This window comes from Tiliqua scincoides, chromosome 3 (genome assembly GCF_035046505.1).
Source record: "Tiliqua scincoides isolate rTilSci1 chromosome 3, rTilSci1.hap2, whole genome shotgun sequence".
Classification (NCBI taxonomy): domain Eukaryota; kingdom Metazoa; phylum Chordata; class Lepidosauria; order Squamata; family Scincidae; genus Tiliqua; species Tiliqua scincoides.
In genome coordinates, this window is record NC_089823.1 from 121126463 (window position 1) to 121141531 (window position 15069).

Sequence of the window (15069 nt, forward strand, 5' to 3'; positions counted from 1 at the left end):
GTTCACCTTGGAACAGCAACTTTTCCAACAGCTGGTTTGCTGGTGACTGTCTCGATCTCCTTTAGGCCAGGGAATTATTTAAATATTAAAATAGGTTGAATTCATCTCATTGTATTTGTTCACATTCATTCTTTGTTATTAATTCAAGCTTCTCCCTTTCTTCCTTTCTATTTGTCATCACCCTTACTAAAAAATGGTTGGCAACCTTCAGTCTCGAAAGACTATGGTAGAAGCCTACAGCACCCGGTATTCCCAGGCGGTCTCCCATCCAAGTACTAACCAGGCCTGACCCTGCTTAGCTTCCGAGATCAGATGAGATCGGGCATGTGCAGGGTAACAGTTGCTGCACCCTTACTAATAAAATGTAGATTGTAAGCTCCTGGGAGCTTAGACCTATGCTTTTTCCCATTTCCTGCTTAACTTTTGTGAAATTGTCATGCATAGTGATGGCACTGTATTAGAGAAAATACAGGCTGAGTCTTGGTATCCACAAGGATTCCATTCCCAGAACCTATGTGGATGCCAAAAATCACGTTAAAGGAAATCCATTTAAAAAAATAATGCCCCTTTGCTCATTGATTTAAAAACAGCCTTGCTGACCTTTGTAATGCAGGACAGAGGCATCAGGTAGACATCAATCAGTCATTCTCTCTCCAGACAGAGAGGCAGGGCAGCAACCCCTCTCTTCACCTGGAGTACAGTGCAAGGTAAGAATGCAAGAGGAGGTGATAATCATTTCCCTTTGCATTCTTTTACATGTTCAGGGGGGAGGGAGGCTTTGCTTACCTTGGAGTTAATCTGTTCTAAGTGCCTAAAGAGAGAATGTTGGATTGTCTGATCAATGATGGATTGTCTGTCGGCTGCCCTCTCCCTCATTAATGAGGCTTTTGTTAAACAACTTTTTTCCTTTAATTTAAAGGGTCCTTCTCATCGTGTTGAGATAAAACTGTGGGTGAAAAGTCAGTGGATAACTAGGTTATACCTATAATACCTTTATAACAAGCCAAACAGATCCTATTCACATGTATCTGGGAATTAGCCCCATTGAGTATAATGGGGTTGGGCTGAAATACCTGTAGGTCTTATAGAAGGCAATTATGGGATGCTGCCAGCTGAAGGAAATGAGCATGATCTGAAGCAATAATGGATGCCCCAGTTTCATAGAGATACTGAAAGGCACTATATCTTTGTCAAGCCTGTTGGTTTCAAGCCTTTGAAAAACCCCAGACAAACTGCTTTGTGAACTTTTTTGTTGAAGTGTTTAATCATCATCATCATCCCCCCATGGGAAGCTACCGGAGGCACAAAAGGCCAATTGTTGATTGACAAAATGTTTTTAGAAAATAGCAAAAAGAAAAAAACAAATCTAAGTGTTGCATGAATCGATTATAAGAAGGCCTTTGACTCATTGCCTCATGCTTGGATGTTAGAATGGTTAGAAATAACAGGTGTCAGCAAAAACATTCAGGTATTTGTAAAAAAGGCAATGAACATGTGGAATAAATAGTTAACAATCAATGGCGAGACTCTCGGTCAAGTGAACATCATGAGAGGCATCTTTCAAGGGGACTCACTTTTGCCTCTGCTGTTTATTATTGCCATGACTCCACTTTCACAAATATTAAATAAAACAGGCCTTGGATCCCAAACATCAAAAACATCAAATAAAATAAATCAACTGCTCCCCATGGGTGATTTGAAGTTGTATGGAAAGTTCCAATCTGAATCACTAATAAACATTGTTCGTATCTATAGTAATGATATCGCAATGGAGCTTGGACTAGATAAGTGTGCGGCATTAATGAAGAATAGAGGGAAATAAAAACTGAAGGAAAAGAATTGCCCAATGGAAACTATATTAAGAACTTGGATGAGAAAGAACATTATAAGTATCTGGGCATACTTCAGGCAGATAACATCAAACATACTGAAATTAAAAGAAAAATTGAAAGTGAATACATCAGGAGAGTCAGAAAAATCCTAAAGTCCAAATTTAACGGTGGGAACACAATGTAAGCCATAAACACCTGGGTATCTACCCATTAGATACACTGCTGAATAGTAGACTGAACACAGGCAGAGCTAGAGACATTAGATCATAAGACCAGGAATATAATGACCATCAACCATGCTCTGCACCCTCGTAGCAATGTGGACAGACTGTATCACCTTTGCAGCTCAGGTGGAAGAGGAATGCTGCAAGTTCATCAAACAGTAGAGGAAGAAAAAAGAGGCCTTGAAGAATATATACAGGATAGCCAAGAGGATGCACTTAAAATGATTAACAATGAGAAATTATTAAATATCAGTGAAATAAATCACTTATAAAATAGAACAAATAAAGAACCAAGCAGAAGAGTGGGAAAATAAGCCACTGCATGGACCATATTTGCGAGACATTACTGGAAAAACAAACAACAAGACCTGGGAGTGGCTCAGAAAAGGCAATTGAAGGAAGAAACAGAGGGTTGAATAATGGCTGCACAAGAACAGGCATTAAGAACAAATGCAAGAAAAGCAAAGGTGGAAAAAATAACAACAAACAGCAAGTGCTATCTCTGCAAAGAAGCTGATGAAACAGTGGACCACCTGATTAGTTGCTGTAAAAATATTGCACAGACTACAAGCAAAGATATGACAAGGTAGCAACAATGATACACTGGAACCTCTGTAAAAAATACAAGCTACCTGCAACCAGAAACTGGTGGGACCACAAAATTGAAAAAGTCCTTGAAAATGAAAATGCCAAAATATTATGGGATTTCTGGCTACAGGCAGACAAACATCTATTGCACAATACACCAGATATAACTAGTCGAGAAGAAAGAAAAACAAGTCAAAATCATTGAAATAGCAAAACCAGGTAATAGCACAGCAGAAGAAAAAGAGCTGGGAAAAATAAAATACAAAGATTTACAAATAGAAATTGAGAGGCTGTGGCAGATGAAGACCAAAGTGATCCCAGTGGTGACTGGCACCCTCAGTGTTATTCCAAAACACCTTGAAGAACACCTGAACAGCATCGGGGCCACAGAAATTACAATCAATCAACTGCAAAAAGCAGCATAGGAACATCTTACATTTTGTGACGGTATTTATAGGAAAAAAAACCAGGCATCTCAGGTCCTTGGGTAGGATGTCTGAATAAAACAAACCAGCCAAAATACCTGACTGTCTGAAAATAATAATAATAATCCCCCAATGGGACACTACCTTGTAGTGGTAGTGGGGCTTGCATGAGGCAAGGGGCTAAGCTGGACAGGGTCACCCAAACCAGACAGGCCTTTGCTGTGAAGGCAGACGAAATGTGTCCCAAACCCATTCCTAGTAAGGTGCAAAAAATGAATAGAAAGTCTATACTGGCTCAGTTGACGCCCGGGTCAACAAGGACCACGCCAGGTGCTGGAGTTCCTGAGCACTTGGTGATAAGTGGGCTATGGTTCTCAGGATCTCAGGTTGAGCAACCAGGTCTGGAGACTGCAGGGCTACTGGAAGAAACGTCGCTTAAGTCAAAAAAATTCACAAGAAACACCAACAAGGAGTAATGATCGTAACCCCTGTTCCTGGGGAAAATGGAGCAACTTCAAGCCGCTCCACTCTCCTCGGACTTGTGCCACCTCCAGAAGTGGTGCAAATCCGAGAAGACCCATAGGGGCCAGAAGCCCATACCCAGGGGTAAGGAGAAAAGTTTCCCCTTCCCTCTGGCTAAGCCGCTTCTGGCCACTATCCTGCGCTGGATACAGCGGAAGCCTCTTGGCTTTCCTGTTTCAGCGCAGGATAGGATTGCGCTCTTTTCAATGTATCAATTGCTCAACACCAGTTTACAACTGTGTTTCATGTAATCTGGATGATGATGATGATGATGATATATAGTAAATGTCGTTTATGCAAAAAATGGGATGAAACAATCAATCATCTCATTTGTTGGATGTCCCAAAATAGCCAACACCAATTACAAAGAACGGCACAATAATGTGGCCAAAGTAGTTCACTGGGCCTTATGTAAAAGGTACAACATACCCGTGTCAGAAAAGCCATGGCAACACCAGGTGGAAAAGGTCGTAGAAAATGAAGAGGTCAAAATTCTGTGAGACTTTTGGATACAGACTGACAGATGTGTGGAGGCCAATACTCCAGATATTACCATCAGAGAAGCCAGGAGTGTGTTAATCATAGATGTCGCCATTACTGGCGACTCATGAATTTTGGAGAAAGAACAGGAGAAAATATCCAAATACTGCGACCTGTGCATAGAATTGACACAAATCTGGATGAAGCATGTAAAAGTGCTGCCGATAGTAACTGGTGCACTAGGAACAGTATCAACACAATTTAATGAGTACTTTGCACAACTGGACGCTCCTGCAATAACACCAGCTGAATTACAGAAGACCGCCATAGCTACTTCCTTTGTTGGTACTTCATCTATACCTAGGGGTCAGAATCCATGTCCATGTGGATGAGGATTTACCAGCTAATAAATGTTGTGGCTTTTGTGTGTGCATATACAATCATTATCAGCAGCATGTCATTTTGATGTGAATAAAATAAGATAGTCAACCACTACGCAATTAGACATATTAAATTCTGCATCTCCTTCCTGTGTGTCTTACCACTACTCTGTTTTATTGATGATACCCATCTTGCTGTATCTGCATCTGTAGTGACTGTTACACTAGCACATAATTCATTTTCAAGACTGGCACCTAAGAATGTGTTTAATTCACAGAGCAAGTTACCCCCAATAAATTATGTGATATTCAGCTTGTAAGGTCAATCTATTGACAAGAGCCGGCTTCTGCTATGGAGTCTGCAGCAATTTTTTTGTTCTGTCTCATTATCATTCAACCAAATATGCTTGGAAAGTCTGGAATGAATACAGATATACAGGATGAATACAGATATATAACTGTTTTCAAAGCCTGATTCTTTTCTCTCTAATCATCCTCAGGGTGTAGGTTTTTTTTTGTTCTGGAGAATCCTATTAATATCTTTATTTCTTGTCTCTTTTTTTTTTTTTTTTTTTACTAAACAAGGTGCTGCAGTGCAGTATTAATGGCATTTATTGTATTACGATGCTTTGAGAAATAGGAGAGGAGGACTCAGCAATGAGAAATCAGAATGTACAATTTATTGTGCAGTGATGGTTACATACACTGCTGATTAAATAAGCTCCTGCCTTTTTTACAGCTGATAAAGACATCGATATAATCTAGTCCTGCACAATGAGGGAGACAGTAGTGCAGTGCTTTATCTCCCTTTCAGATCAGTTTATGTACTGTTTTAAGAATTGTCTGCTGGATCAGCTCAAGGTCAATCTTCTCGTCTAACAGTTTTGCTTCCAAGAACAGCCAACCAGGGTATGAACCTCTTGGGAGAAAAGCAATGGACATTTAAGTGATCTGGCCCTAAGCAGGACTTGGTGCTGAGGGGAGAGATGATGATTGATATTGAAGCAGAAGGTTTATTGGCAGCCCAATCCTATCCTTTCCCCACCAAAACAGCTCAAACAGGCTGCACTGAGTGCTATGGTGGAAAGGGTGATTGGGAGAGGAAAGGGAAAGTATTTTCCTTGACTCCTCTGTTAGCCTTTCAACCACCAATGAACCTGTGCCAGCTCTTTAGCTTGTCCATGTCTGAGGAGACAAAGGGGTAGGGTTGACATAGCATCAGGCACAAGTCACTCACGCCAAGTGCCGCTGACATGCCCCTGACCCTCCCCCCATTCTGCCCCGATCTTCCCATCCTCCACCCCGTTCTGCCCACCGTGCCCATTTACTGGTGATGGTAGGCTTCTCTTCACTGCCACCGCATGCAGGATCTTCCCCACCATCTGCAGTGGCAGTCCAGAAGTGCACAGCTCCATGCACTTCTGGAGCAGCTTCCAGGGTACTGAAAAGTGTCAACTGCCACCAGAACAATAGTTCCAGCAACAGAGGATGTTAGGATTGGGGCATAAGGCAGCAATGCCTATACATACTTGCTGGGGAGTAGTTCCCATAGAACTCAATGGGACTTACTTCAAGTAGACCAGTTTTTGTTGTAGAAGAAACACCTTTATCTGCACTGTAAACAACAGACGCATGATTTTTTTCATTCATTTCATAAACCTTTATTGACATTTAAAAACGATTAAATACACAGGATAAAAATTAAACATTTTAACTTCGTTGTGGAACTTGCCTTCGTTTTCACATCCCAGGTAATAATTCACAAGCAACTACTTTTTTTGATGACAGCCACCAAGAAATCTGCTACCAAGTTGGTAATTACTTCGGAACTATCCTCAAGGAGGAAGCCCACACATCCTTCAGAGGGACCAATAAAGCTAGATAAATTTGGCTCTAATAGGTATTCACGAAGGTAACTATGAGCAGAGCAATGACACAAAATATGGGCAACTGTACCGGGTTCCAGATGGCAAAATTAGCAAGTTCTACATTCTTGTGGAATATTTTGAAATCGTCCAGAGAGGACTGAAGAAGGAAAAATATTAAATCTTGCAAGCATGAAGGCTCACCTCTTGCCAGGATTCACTAACTTTCGGAAATAGTCAAGACCATGACCAAAAGAAGGAGACAGACCAAAATAACAAGGGGAGCAGGTGGGGTTAAGATTACGAATAAGTAACTGAGTTTCATCCTCCCATAATCTTGTCCTTAAGATTAAATATGCTCGATTAAGGTCAGTGTCTGCAAGGGATTCCAAGGAAAGGCCCATATTTTGAAGTTTTACTTCAAAAAGTCTATGCCAGGTGAAGGTGTAAGGGTCCTTTAAAAGGTCAATAAGCAAGGAATCAGGGTGGATGTTAAGATGAAGACGTAGCCAAAATTTAAAGGCCAAAGACCATGCCATAGTCGAGGGAAGATGGATGCCCAACTCAAGGATCATCGTCAATAACCTAATCATATTAGGTACACCTAGAATACATCTTAGAAAGGAGGCCACCACCTGATCTAAATCCCAATTAACAGCTTCAGTCCAAATTGGGGCCCCATATAGTAACTGGCTCATGATCTTAGCCTGAAGGATCTGCAGTGCTGCACTATAATATGCTGCGCTATTATAATGAAAGCCGGCGACTGAATTAAGGTGGAGTACAGCTGATGCTATTGCCAATTTCCTATGTAAGGACCAGTTAAGTCGATGGTGAAAAGTAATCCCTAAATATCTGAATGACCTTACTTGTTCAAAGGAGTTATTACCAATGTTCCAAGGTACAGGTTTCCAAGACTTAGAGAAGACCAGTATTTTAGTCTTGTCTGTGTTAATTGACAAGTCATTGGACTTACAATAAGATTGGAACGCTATTAGTAGTTGCCGCAGCCCAGTTCTAGAAATGGAGAGCAGAACAGCATCATCCGCATAAAACAGAACAGGTAAAGGAACATAATTCAGAGTAGGGGCAAATTTTTCACATTGAGACAAGTAGGGGTGCAGATCTGCCAAGAAAAGATTGAATAATAGTGGGGCTAAGATACAGCCCTTAGTTGCTGGTACCTTAATTGCTAAGGCGCACCCCCTTAGTTACTGGTATCTTATCTGAGAGGGAGCCGCAGAAGCATGATTTGATTGCAACTAATATGAAACAACAATATGTTTTGTTCCGGGATATGACAGAATGCACAAGCACAGTTATTTCAATTTTAATAAGATAATGCCATGGTAATATCCAATTAACCAAAGGAATCCAAGTGTCCATAAAGTATCTACTCCATTGGCAACTGAATCCACACAATCATAAAAGTCAGCCTAAACATGATTTTTGTTTCAGACATCTCCAGGATATCTTAGGAATGTCTCTATAGGTTCTATAATTTGACCACTTTCCCATGCAATGTAGTGATATTGTTAAAGTTAGAAATTCCTTGTATAAATATGAACCTCAGTAATTCATACTGCTCACCTCCAATCTAAGGCTAGCATTATGAAATCATGGGTTCTTCTCCAGCTCAGATTATTATGTAAACCCTACTCCTTTCCTTCCACTGCATTTATCCACCCCACCCATCTAATCTTTCCTTTCCCCCCCCCCTTTCCTCTTACCAAGCATTTCTGTAATTAATATTATAAATTCTTGGTGTTAAATGGAAAGGAAAGAGGACCAGGACACAGAGCTAATCCATGAAACAACAATGGAATAAGAACTGGCCAAATCCACCCAATCCTAGCTTTAGGTTCTTGTGAGAACCATGGAAGAAATATTAGGAACCTTATTGACATTCTTGCAATTTTCATTGAAATTTCTCAAATTTTGCTTGAAGAGGAGCCTCTGCATCAGATCTCACTAAATTAAGACATCATCAAGGGATATGCTGAACCTTCTTGTGATATCTTGCTAATGTTATGAAGTCTTTTGACTTCCTTTAAAATTCCACTAACAAGTTGCCAGAAGAGGAACTCCCAAAGTCTACAATTCTATCCACACTTTCCTGCGAGTAAGTCCCATTGACTATAATGGGACTTACTTCTGAGTAGACCTGCAAAGGATTGGGCTCAGAGTCTCCTTACATTTTGGCTGTTAGTGAAATGTTAGTATCAGCTCTAGTACTTTTCATTAAAACAATCACAGCACAATTCTATCCATCCCAGAGCCACCGGGTGCAGCAACACCCAAATGGCTACTACTGCATCCAATGAGGCCGGGCAGGCTGCTGGAGATCTCCTCAGGGGAAAGAGACTTTTATCCCCTTTTCCTGAGGAAAGCTTCAGGCTCCACAATGGGATTACTTGAGTCTGCGCCAGCTATTGTGCAGATGAAAGAAGTCTGTGTTGGGCTTTGCAGCCTGACGTGGGGGAAAGGATCTGACAGAGGCTTCCTCCACTGGTCCTGCCCCCCCCCCACCTGGGCTGGTCTTACCCCTGTCCCACCCTCCCTCAACCTGGAATGCCTCCTGCCCCCAAAAGCCACACCACCGCCCAGCTGTGTTACTTACACCCAGTGGCCATGCGTCCTCTTCCTGGCACTAAGGCCCAGCACCAACTAGTGGTGGCCCCATGCTGGCTCTCCTTACTCTCCAGATGCCATAAATGTGCTTTACAGCACATTTGTGACACCCAGCACAAGGCTTTGAAAGGTTGCCATGACCCCACAAATGAGGCTTTGTGACTCAAATGGGGATGCAACCCACAGGTTGAAGAACACTGTACCAGAGCAACAGGGAGATCAATGACCAGCTTTTAGATCAAGATTGGTGGCTCCAAGTTCTGTTCTACTGGATCCCAGACTTCTGAATTAATTAATTCAGGACCTTTGAGTGCTTTTTTTTTCTGAATTAGTGACCTGATCACTGTCAAAGCTGGGCATGTGGCAGATAATTAACAAGCAATTGAAGTTGTCTGTGCTGTAGAGTTTATTCAGAAAAGAAGGTGTGGAAAAGTAAGAACATAAGAGCCCCGCTGGATCAGGCCAAGGGCCCATCTAGTCCAGCTTCCTGTATCTCACAGTGGCCCACCAAATGCCCAAGGGAGCACACAAGACAACAGACAAAACCTGTGTCTTGGTGCCCTCCCCTGCATCTGGCAATCAGAGGCAGCTTGCCTCTAAAACCAAGAGTTTACACATACCTATTATGACTTGCAACTCATAATAAACTTTTCCTCCAGAAATTTGTCCAATCCCCTCTTAAAGGCATCCAGGCAAGATCCCATCACTACATCCTGTGGCAAAGAGTTCCACTCTGGGTAAAGAAATATTTTCTTCTGTCTGTCCTAACTCTCCCAACACTCAACTTTCGTGGATGTCCCCTGGTTCTGGTGTTATGTGAGAGGGAAAAGTGCTTCTCTCTATCCACTCTGTCCATCCCCTGCATGATTTTGTATCTCAATCAGGGCCCCCTCAGGCGCCTCTTTTCTAGACTGAAGAGGCCCAAGCGCTGTAGACTTTCCTCATAGGGAAGGTGCCCCAGCCCGGTTATCATCTCAGTCACTCTCTTTTGCACCTTTTCCATCTCCACTGTATCCTTTTTGAGATGCAGCGACCAGAACTGGACACAATACTCTAGGTGCGGCCTCACCATTGATTTGTACAACGGCATTACAATATTAGCTGCCTTATTCTCAATGCCTTTCCTAATGATCCCAAGCATGGAATTAGCCCACATTGGGTCAACATTTTCATCGAGCTGTCCACCAGCACCCCAAGATCTTTCTCCTGATCTGTCACAGACAGCTCAGAACCCATTGTAAAGTTTTGATTCTTTGCCCCAATGTGCATGACTTTACACTTACTTACATTGAAACGCATCTGCCATTTTGCTGCCCAGTCTGCCAGTTTGAAGAGATGCTTCTGGAGCTCCTCACAATCATTTCTGGTCTTCACCACTTGGAGAAATTTGGTGTCATCTGCAAACTTGGCCACCTTGCTGCTCAACTCTGTTCTCCAGGTCATTTATGAAGAGGTTGAAAAGCACCGGTCCCAGGACAGATCCTTGGGGCACACCGCTTTTCACCTCTCTCCATTGTGAAAACTGCCCATTGACACCCACTCTCTGCTTCCTGGACCTCAACCAGTTCCTAATCTAGAAGAAGACCTGCCCTCTACTTCCCTATACATGTCTACTCAGTAGAAAGTAGACATGTATAGGGCACAATGAGAGACATGGCAGAGTAGAAAGTAGACATGGCACAATGAGAGGATGCGGGGACAAAGGAGCGAATAAGCAGCGCATCCTGGGGCATTCCGTGTATAAATGCTTTTATGCGAATGCCCGAAGTCTACGAGCAAAGGTGGGAGAACTGGAATGTCTGGTGACAAGGGAAAATATTGACATAGTGGGCATAACGGAAACCTGGTGGAATGCAGAGAATCAGTGGGATACCGCAATCCCGGGCTATAAACTCTACAGGAGGGACAGGCAGGGGCGTGTTGGAGGTGGGGTGGCCCTTTATGTTAAGGAAGGGATAGAATCCAGCAAGGTAGAGATTGAAGGTGGGTCCGACTCCACCGTAGAATCTCTGTGGGTTAAATTACCAGGCTTGTGCAGCGATGTAATACTGGGGGCGTGCTATCGTCCTCCAGACCAGAAATCTGATGGGGACCTTGAAATGAGGAAAAAGATCAGGGAGGTGACAAGGAGGGACAGGGTTGTAATCATGGGGGACTTCAATTATCCTCATATTGACTGGGTCAATTTGTGTTCTGGTCACGATAAGGAAACCGGATTTCTTGACGTGCTAAATGACTGTGGCTTAGATCAGCTAGTCACGGAGCCCACCAGAGGACAGGTGACTCTGGATTTAATATTGTGCGGTACGCAGGACCTGGTTAGAGATGTAAACGTTACTGAGCCATTGGGGAACAGTGATCATGCTGCGATCCGTTTTGACGTGTACGTTGGGGGAAGAATACCAGGCAAATCTCTAACAAAAACACTTGACTTCCGAGGGGCGGACTTCCCTCAAATGAGGAGGCTGGTTAGAAGGAGGTTGAAAGGGAGGGTAAAAAGAGTCCAATCTCTCCAGAGTGCATGGAGGCTGCTTAAAACAACAGTAATAGAGGCCCAGCAGAGGTATATACCGCAAAGAAAGAAGGGTTCCACTAAATCCAGGAGGGTGCCCGCATGGCTAACCAGCCAAGGTAGAGAGGCTGTGAAGGGCAAGGAAGCTTCCTTCCGTAAATGGAAGTCTTGCCCTAATGAGGAGAATAAAAAGGAACATAAACTGTGGCAAAAGAAATGTAAGAAGGTGATACTGGAGGCCAAGAGAGACTATGAGGAACGCATGGCCGGCAACATTAAGGGGAATAATAAAAGCTTCTTCAAATATGTTAGAAGCAGGAAACTCGCCAGAGAAGCGGTTGGCCCTCTGGATGGTGAGGGAGGGAAAGGGGAGATAAAAGGAGACTTAGAAATGGCAGAGAAATTAAATGAGTTCTTTGCATCTGTCTTCACGGCAGAAGACCTCGGGCAGATACCGCTGCCCGAACGGCCCCTCCTGACCGAGGAGTTAAGTCAGATAGAGGTTAAAAGAGAAGATGTTTCAGACCTCATTGATAAATTAAAGATCAATAAGTCACCAGGCCCTGATGGCATCCACCCAAGGGTTATTAAGGAATTGAAGAATGAAGTTGCAGATCTCTTGACTAAGGTATGCAACTTGTCCCTCAAAACGGCCATGGTGCCAGAAGATTGGAGGATAGCAAATGTCATGCCTATTTTTAAAAAGGGAAAGAGGGGGGACCCGGGAAACTATAGGCCGGACAGCCTAACATCCATACCAGGTAAGATGGTGGAATGCCTCATCAAAGATAGGATCTCAAAACACATAGACGAACAGGCCTTGCTGAGGGAGAGTCAGCATGGCTTCTGTAAGGGTAAGTCTTGCCTCACAAACCTTATAGAATTCTTTGAAAAGGTCAACAGGCATGTGGATGCGGGAGAACCCGTGGACATTATATATCTGGACTTTCAGAAGGCGTTTGACACGGTCCCTCACCAAAGGCTACTGAAAAAACTCCACAGTCAGGGAATTAGAGTACAGGTCCTCTCGTGGATTGAGAACTGGTTGGAGGCCAGGAAGCAGAGAGTGGGTGTCAATGGGCAATTTTCACAATGGAGAGAGGTGAAAAGTGGTGTGCCCCAAGGATCTGTCCTGGGACTGGTGCTTTTCAACCTCTTCATAAATGACCTGGAGACAGGGGTGAGCAGTGAAGTAGCTAAGTTTGCAGATGACACCAAACTTCTCCAAGTGGTGAAGACCAGAAGTGATTGTGAGGAGCTCCAGAAGGATCTCTCCAGACTGGCAGAATGGGCAGCAAAATGGCAGATGCGCTTCAATGTCAGTAAGTGTAAAGTCATGCACATTGGGGCAAAAAATCAAAACTTTAGATATAGGCTGATGGGTTCTGAGCTGTCTGTGACAGATCAGGAGAGAGATCTTGGGGTGGTGGTGGACAGGTCGATGAAAGTGTCGACCCAATGTGCGGCGGCAGTGAAGAAGGCCAATTCTATGCTTGGGATCATTAGGAAGGGTATTGAGAACAAAACGGCTAGTATTATAATGCCGTTGTACAAATTTATGGTAAGGCCACACCTGGAGTATTGTGTCCAGTTCTGGTCGCCGCATCTCAAAAAAGACATAGTGGAAATGGAAAAGGTGCAAAAGAGAGCGACTAAGATGATTACGGGGCTGGGGCACCTTCCTTATGAGGAAAGGCTACGGCGTTTGGGCCTCTTCAGCCTAGAAAAGAGACGCTTGAGGGGGGACATGATTGAGACATACAAAATTATGCAGGGAATGGACAGAGTGGATAGGGAGATGCTCTTTACACTCTCACATAATACCAGAACCAGGGGACATCCACTAAAATTGAGTGTTGGGCGGGTTAGGACAGACAGAAGAAAATATTTCTTTGCTCAGTGTGTGGTCGGTCTGTGGAACTCTTTGCCACAGGATGTGGTGCTGGCGTCTAGCCTAGACGCCTTTAAAAAGGGATTGGACAAGTTTCTGGAGGAAAAATCCATTATGGGGTACAAGCCATTGATGTGTATGTGGAACCTCCTGATTTTAGAAATGGGTTATGTCAGAATGCCAGATGCAGGGGAGGGCACCAGGATGAGGTCTCTTGTTATCTGGTGTGCTCCCTGGGGCATTTGGTGGGCCGCTGTGAGATACAGGAAGCTGGACTAGATGGGCCTGTGGCCTGATCCAGTGGGGCTGTTCTTATGTTCTTATGTTAAAGTTCCATTGTGTTCACTGGGGTTTACTCTCAAATAAGTTTGGATTTAGCCCAACTAAACTCTCCAGATGATCAGTCTTGGCTGTCCATGTATGTATTCAGTGACACTGCTTCTTTACAGCTCTCTCCCCATGATTATTGCCCCTATTCCCATTATCATTTTGATTATCTGAGCAAGACAAGTAGGTCTAATCCTCAGATTTTTCCATGTCTGAAGATCACAAGTGATAGAAATGTGGCAGGTCCAATATCTTCAAAGCTGAAGGAAAAGTGACAAAGTTGATTACAGGTCAAATCATGAACACTTGCATACAGGAAAAAGAGTAAGTTTCATTGAACCGGAGTAGTTTTCCTTTAAACATAATATAGGAACTAGATAATATTTGGAACTGAAACATCCATCCACAAAAAGTATTTTTGTATTCCTCAAATATTTACATGTACACTTGCTGGAAACCTACAAGTGGATTAAGGAGTAAGGCACCATGGTGCTGAGTACCTGAGTTATGAGATAGTTATTATGGTTTCTGTCTGTATAGGCCAAATAATAAAGAAACTTAAAATGATCTATTTAAATAATTACCCTACTAATATTACAAAACTAGATTTATGAAGAATAGCACGATTGAATAAAATACATATAGTGGATTTCACATTAATAACACAGGGCAACACAATGCTTCCTTAAACGTTACACCAATCCCTGGGTATATTTGGGGTGCTGATTCCAAAAATGGCATCCGTTTTGCCCTCTCATGTCTAGTTTTGGAGACATGGCATAGCCTCTTTAATGAATCTTTAATTTATCTGGTGTGCTCCCTGGGGCATTTGGTGGGCCACTGTGAGATATAGGAAGCTGGACTAGATGGCCTATGGCCTGATCCAGTGGGGCTGTTCTTATGTTCTTATGAATGGTTCAAGCAGCTTCCTTATGAGGAAGCCTACACCATGGCTTCCTCATAAGGAAGCTGCTTGAACCATTCACTAATGAGGCTATATTATATCTCCAAAACTAGACATGACTAGACTTGGTTCTCAAACATTTTAGCACTGGGACCCACTTTTTAGAATGGCAATCTATTAACCAGGAAGTTATGTCATAGCCAGAAGTGACATCATCAAGTTTGTTAAAGGGTATATCAAGTCTGTTTGTATGGATGTCATACAATTGTTTATTACTGCTATGCCAATCCTCCAAGCAAGAAGGGCTTAACCCATTTCTGCCGAGCCCACAGGTGTACACATTATACAACATATATGCAACATATATGGGCTGAAACGGCTTAAGGTAGGAAGTAGTTGTCCTGCCCCAGTTCAGATGGTGACATCATGTCTGTGTAAGAAACACAGAGAAAGATCCTTTTGTCATCAGGAGAGCCTGTCAATAAACA

At 43.0% G+C, this 15069-nt stretch overlaps 1 pseudogene; it reads right to left on the bottom strand.

Annotated features, from left to right (window-relative positions):
* Positions 1-231: 231 nt before the first annotated feature.
* LOC136646247 (5S ribosomal RNA) lies at positions 232-351 on the bottom strand (annotated as a pseudogene).
* Between the last annotated feature and the right edge of the window lie 14718 nt (positions 352-15069).